The sequence below is a fragment of the Triticum urartu genome, chromosome 4A (genome assembly GCF_056163025.1).
Source record: "Triticum urartu cultivar PI428250 chromosome 4A, HENAU_Tu73, whole genome shotgun sequence".
NCBI classification, from domain to species: Eukaryota; Viridiplantae; Streptophyta; class Magnoliopsida; order Poales; family Poaceae; genus Triticum; species Triticum urartu.
In genome coordinates this window covers 439874968-439882091 of record NC_141876.1, presented here as the reverse complement: position 1 = coordinate 439882091, position 7124 = coordinate 439874968, and positions in this window count along the sequence as shown.

Sequence of the window (7124 nt, the reverse complement as noted above, 5' to 3'; positions counted from 1 at the left end):
CGCCGCACTATGCAGCGTGCCTCATTTTGGTCCTCCGAAAGTTCCTGCCTAGTTAGGTAGGCCAGGAATGGTTCTGTCCACGGGGCTATGATGGCCATTATTACGTGGGCTGAAGGTGTTATTTCGGTGGCGGAGCCTCCGATTGTGTCAGAGTGTTCGGTATCAGGCATTTTGGCCGGGTCCGGACTATTGTTACCGGTGTCCCCTTCCCATACTATGGACGGCTTGAACAGCCTCTCCAGAAATATGTTGGGGGGACCGCATCGCATTTTGCACCGATGCGGGCGAGGATATCCGCCGCCTGATTGTTTTCTCGAGCCACATGGTGAAATTCGAGCCCCTCGAACTGAGCTGACATTTTTAGGACGGTGTTTCGGTAGGCCGCCATTTTCGGATCCTTGGTGTCAAAGTCTCCATTTATTTGGGATATTGCGAGGTTTGAATCCCCACGCACCTCCAGGCGTTAAATGCCCATGGAGACTGCCATCCGAAGACCATGCAACAGAGCTTCGTATTCGGCTGCGTTGTTGGAGTCTGTATACAATATTTGCAGTACGTACTGAATGGTATCTCCGGTTGGGGACGTCAGGACGGCGCCAGCCCCTAGACCAACCAACATTTTAGAACCGTCGAAGTGCATGATCCAATTGGAGTATGCGCCGTACTCTTTAGGGAGTTCGACCTCCGTCCATTTGGCGACAAAGTCGGCCAATACTTGCGACTTAATGGCTCGTTGAGGTTTGTATGTTATGTTGAATGGGAGGAGCTCAATGGCCCACTTAGCAATCCGGCCCGTAGTGTCGCGGTTGTTTATAATATCATTAAGTGGCTCTTTCGAGGCTACTGTAATCGAACACTCTTGAAAGTAGTGTCGCAGCTTCCGGGATGCCATGAATACCGCATAGGCTATCTTTTTATAATGTGGGTACCGTGATTTGCATGGAGTGAGGACAGTGGATACATAGTATACCGACTTTTGAAGAGGGAATTTATGTCCGTCAGCTTCTCGTTCAAATGACGAGCACTGCGCTTACAACTTGATGAGTTGCCGCAATGTACAGCATCATTGGTTCGCCGATGTTTGGCGCGGCCAGGATTGGGTTGGTTGCCAAAATGGCCTTTATTTCTTCCAATCTGGCTGTGGCAGTGTTTGTCCACTCGAAGTATTCGATGCGCCGAAGGAGGCGATAAAGGGGTAAAGCCTTTTCTCCTAAGCGGGAGATAAAGCGGCTTAGAGCCGCCACGCATCCAGTTAACTTCTGGATTTGTTTGAGGTTTGTTGGGGTAGCCAACTGTGACAAAGCTCGGATTTTGGCCGGATTAGCTTCAATACCTCTACTAGATACGATGAAACCCAGGAGCTTTCCGGCTAGTACGCCGAAAACGCATTTTTCCGGATTGAGCTTGATGTTGTATGTTCGGAGGTTGTTGAATATGAGCCTCAAGTCATCTATCAAAGAGTCGACGTGTTTGGTTTTGACGACCACATCGTCTACGTATGCCTCTACTGTTTTGCCGATTTGTTTCTCCAGACATGTCTGAATCATGCGCTGATATGTTGCGCTGGTGTTTTTGAGCCCAAAAGGCATTGTGTTGAAACAGAAGGGACCGTATGGTGTGATGAATGTCGTTGCGGCTTGGTCGGACTCCGCCATCTTGATTTGGTGCTAACCGGAGTATGCGTCGAGGAAACACAATGACTCGTGTCCTGCGGTAGCATCAGTAATTTGATCGATGCGGGGGAGGGGGAAGGGATCCTTTGGGCAAGCTTTATTGAGGTCCTTGAAATCGACACAAAGGCGCCAAAATTTATCCTTCTTTGGTACCATCACCAGGTTTGCTAACCAGTCCGGGTGTTTTATTTCTCTGATGAATTCGGCCTCCAATAACTTGGCTAGTTCCTCTCCCATGGCATGTCTCTTAGGTTCGGAGAAACGCTGAAGAGCTTGCTTGACCGGCTTGAATCCCTTTAGGATATTAAGACTATGCTCGGCCAGCCTGCGTGGGATTCCTGGCATGTCTGAGGGATTCCAGGCAAATATGTCCCAATTCTCGCGCAGGAACTCACGTAGTGCGGCGTCCACGGCGGGGTTTAACTATGTCCCAATGGAGGCTGTTTTTGTAGGGTCCGTTGGGTGGACTTGGAATTTGACTATTTCATCCTCTGGTTTAAAAGAGGTGGACTTGGATCTCTTATCGAGGATCACATCGTCCCTGTCCACTATGGAGCGTAGAGTGGTTAATTCCTTGGCCGAGAGGGCTTCGAATAATGCCTCGAGGGCCAGTGCGACTGTTTTGTTTTCGGAGCGGAGTGTTGTGTCCGGATCACTGGCGAGGGTGATGATTCCATTGGGCCCGGGCATTTTGAGCTTCATGTACCCATAATGGGGTACGGCTTGGAAGATCGTGAACACCTCACGTCCTAAAAGGGCGTGGTATCCACTGCTGAATGGGGCCACTTGAAATGTAATTTCTTCGGACCTATAGTTCTCTGGCGTACTGAATACCACATCTAGTGTGATTTTCCCAACGCGTCATCCCTCCCGACTAGGTATGATTCCCCTGAAGGTTGTGCTACTTTGCTCAATGCGGTTCCAGTCTATTTCCATTTTTTGAAGAGTTTCCTCATAGATGAGGTTTAATCCGCTGCCGCCATCCATGAGTACTTTGGTGAGTCGAAAGCCGCCCACAATTGGACTAAGGACCAGTGCGGCTGGTGCTCGGGCTGTTCATAATTTAGGTTCGTCACTGGCATTGAAGGTAATAGCCGTGTCACTCCATGGATTTATTGCTGCTACGTGGCAAATTTCGGCCATGCTGCAGAGTGTTCGCTTGCGCCTATTATTTGACGCGAAGGTCTCAAATACTGTTAACACCGTATTGTTATCCACGGGATGGTGCTCTATGGCATTTGGGATAAGAAGATCCTCACCACTTTTGGCCACCTGCCGGAGTATCTAACATGCTCTAAGGCTGTGCGTTGGTATTGTATCCGCTGTACTATGAATTTTGCAGGGTCCGTTAAGCCATCCCTCCAGTACGGTTCCATGCCTTGTAGAGGGTTTTTGTTTCTTTGCAACTATCTCGGGTGTCTTATGATAGTGCACCCGTTTACTTCGGACTGGGTGTATATTCAGAGCCGGATTATCCCAAAATTTCGTTTCGGTTTTCCAGGCGCTTTCCATTGCACAGTACTTTCATACTATGGACGCCAAGTCAGCGAAGCGTGATATGCCACGGTGACTTAAGGCGTTAATGATTCCCTCGTCCGTGCAATTATTGCAGAAAAGTGAGATTGCATCTTCCTCGCGATAGTCCTTAATCTTGTTCATCACAAGGAGGAATCTGGCCCAATAATGATGTACTGTTTCATGGGGCTCTTGCCTGATGTGGGAAAGATCGTTTATGTCTGGGTGGGTGGGTGGATTTGAGTCCGAACCCCTACCCGATCTGAGACCCAGGGGCCGAGGAGTTTCCAATCTTGGAAGTTTGGGTTCTGGAGTGCTACCCGATAAGTCTGGCCCGCTGCCTGATTCTAGGTTCAGGGCTTGGGTGATGTCCTCCCGTAAGTGGGTATCCGGCTCGGAGAGCTCAGGAATCCGGACATAGTTAGTCCTAAAAATAGAGGAAGAGTTGCCGCATTGTTCCTCCACCACCGCAACGTGATGGGTGACCGATGGAGAGTTAATCTCCCTTTGATCAGGTTTAAGCCCAATCCGATCATAGTCCGTAGCGACTCCCAAGGCGGCGATGTGATCCAATAGTTCATTTAGGGAAGAGAGCTCCATTGGATCCATTTGCTCGGCGAATTCTGAGCCAATGTGGAGGCTGCTTTTGATGACCCGAGAAGTCATCGTCGGTACAGCGGCCGAACATGCAGTCATGACGAAACTGCCTAGCCGGAGTGTTTGGCTGATAGCCAGAGCTCCCCTGGCGGTAATGTTGTTTTTAACAATGAGATGAGGCATCCTTCCTTATGGCGACATCACATAGGAACTCTTAATGAAAGCACCAATGTCGGTGTCAAAACCGGCGGATCTCGGGTAGGGGGTCCCGAACTGTGTGTCTAAGGCGGATGGTAATAGGAGGCAGGGGGCACGATGTTTTACCCAGGTTCGGGCCCTCTTGATGGAGGTAAAACCCTACGTCCTGCTTGTTTTATTCTTGATGATATGAGTATTACAAGAGTTGATCTACCACGAGATCGGAGAGGCTAAACCCTAGAAGCTAGCCTATGGTATGATTGTATGTTGTCCTACGGACTAAAACCCTCCGGTTTATATAGACACCAGAGGGGGCTAGGGTTACACAAGGTCGGTTACAAAGGAGGAGATATACATATCCGTATTGCCTAGCTTGCCTTCCACGCCAAGTAGAGTCCCATCCGGACACGAGACGAAGTCTTCAATCTTGTATCTTCATAGTCCAACAGTTCGGCCAAAGGATAGAGTCCGGCTGTCCAGAGACCCCCTAATCCAGGACTCCCTCAGTAATAGTCTCAAGATGTTGTTTATCAAAGAACAACTTATATTTAAGCTCTCCTTCCCTATTCTTAACAATAAAATCATGTGCCACCATACTTTTATAATCTAAATAAACACGAGGCATCACCTTTTCTTCCTTTTCATAATGCCTAATAGGTATGTTAAAATGTGCACTTAGGCGTGAAGCATAGATGCCTCCAAAGATGGGGCCCTTGGTAAGTTCAGACTTAACCATTTAGCAATAATGCCGCCCATACTAACAGAGTTATCAATGTATAAACCGTGGAGCAAAATAATAATATCAGGGATACTAAGGTTTCCACAGTTTTCATGACCAATTAAACAACGACTTGCAAATAATGCAAAATAGCGTAAAACGGGGAAATGTATGCTAGTGATTCGTGCATCAGAAACCTTCCTTGTTTCCCCTACAGTGATAGTATCAATAAACCCGTCCACATCATCGCGATGTGGTTCCTCTGTCTTGCCCTCAAAAGGGACTAAACAAACCCGACAAAAATCATAAAGTGACATCTACTTGTGCTCATTATATAAATGAAACTCCACCGTAGGTGGTGAGCTCCTAGAATGGAAATGAAAGTTTTGCACAAAGGTATTTGTGAGCAAGAGATACTGATCGCATTGGTCATGGAGGAAAGCGGTGAGGCATGTATTCTTAGCCAATTCATATAAATCTTCATAAATCTCGGCTACTCTCAAGAAATCATCGGAAGGCCATTCACACTCCCGAACCTCCGCGGTGCGACGCAGATTATACTTAGGCTTTGGTGCCTTTTCCTTCGAGCTTTGGCTCGATGAGCCCCTCAAAAATCTCTTCATCATTTTCTGAAAAATTCTGAAATTTTTAGTAACTTCAAAATAAAAGTAAACCAAACTCAATAATATTGATAGCAACTACTCCTACAAGTGCCTAGGGCCTATATCATGCATCAAAACTACTTTTGACCATATAAATTTGACATGCAAGCTCAAGAACAGGGTCACCTAAGCAGCAAAAAATTGCAATGAATAAAGCACTAGAACAAAAACTAATTGGACCAATGGAGGAGTCACATACCAAGGAACAATCTCCCCAAGCAGTTTTGTGAGAGGTGCTTTGAGCAAGGAGATCTGGCAGCAAAATGAGGTAGAACTCGTGCTTGAGTTGGATATTCGTGTTTGGGGGAGGAAGAAGGAGTGTGTGGGTGAAAGGATAAGTGGAGGAGGGCCACCATGGGCCCACGAGGCAGGGGGCGCGCCCTCCACCCTCGTGGGCAGGTGGTTGACCCCCCTGCTGTGTTCTCAGTGCCAAATATTCTCAAATATTCTAGAAAAAATCATATTTAAATTTAAGGGCATTTGGAGAACTTTTATTTTTGGGGTATTTTTTACATTGCACGGATAATCAGATAATAGACAGAAAATATTTATTTTTATTTTATTTAATATAAATAACAGAAAGTAAAAGTGGGGTACAGAAGGTTGTGCTTTCTAGTTTCATCCATCTCAAGCTCATCAAAAGGAATCCACTAACAAGGTTGATCAAGTCTTGTTAACGAACTCATTTCGAATAACATGGAACCAGAGAAATTTCGAATAACACTATGTTACCTCAATGGGGATATGCACATCCCCAATAATAAGAATATCATATTTCTTCTTGACAGTAGGAAGAGGAAATTCAAAACCTCCAAATATAATCGATGGAATTTTTCCAATACAGTTGATACTGTGGACTTGAGGTTGTTTCCTCGGAAAGTGTACCATATGCTCAGTACCATTAACATGAGAAGTGACATTGCCTTTAGTGCAATCAATAACAGCCCCTAAAGTATTCAAAAAGGGTCTTCCAAGAATAATAGACATACTATCGTCCTCGGGAATATCAAGAATAACAAAGTCCGTTAAAATAGTAATGTTTGCAACTACAACAGGCACATCCTCACAAATACCGACAGGTATAGCAGTTGATTTATCAGCCATTTACAAAGATATTCAGTAGGTGTCAACTTATTCAAATCAAGTCTACGATATAAAGAGAGAGGCATAACACTAACACCGGCTCCAAGATCACATAAAGCAGTTTTAACATAGTTTCTTTTAATGGAGCATGGTATAGTGGGTACTCCTGGATCTCCAAGTTTCTTTGGTATTCCACCCTTAAAAGTATAATTAGCAAGCATGGTGGAAATTTCAGCTTCCGGTATCTTTCTTTTATTCGTAACAATTTCTTTCATGTACTTAGCATAAGGATTCATTTTAAGCATATCAGTTAATCGCATACGCAAAAGATAGGTCTAATCATTTTAGCAAAGCGCTCAAAATCCTCATCATCCTTTTTCTTGGATGGTTTGGGAGGAAAAGGCATGGGTTCCTGAACCCATGGTTCTCTTTCTTTACCATGTTTCCTAGCAACAAAATCTTTCTTATCATAACATTGATTCTTTGATTGTGGGTTATCAAGATCAACATCAGGTTCAATTTCTACATCATTATCATTACTAGGTTGAGCATCATCATGAACATTATCATTAACATTATTACTAGTTTCAGGTTCATTACCAGATTGAGTTTCAGCATCCGAAATAGAAATATCAGTTGGATTCTCAGGTGTTTCTGTAACAGGTTCATTAGAAGCAT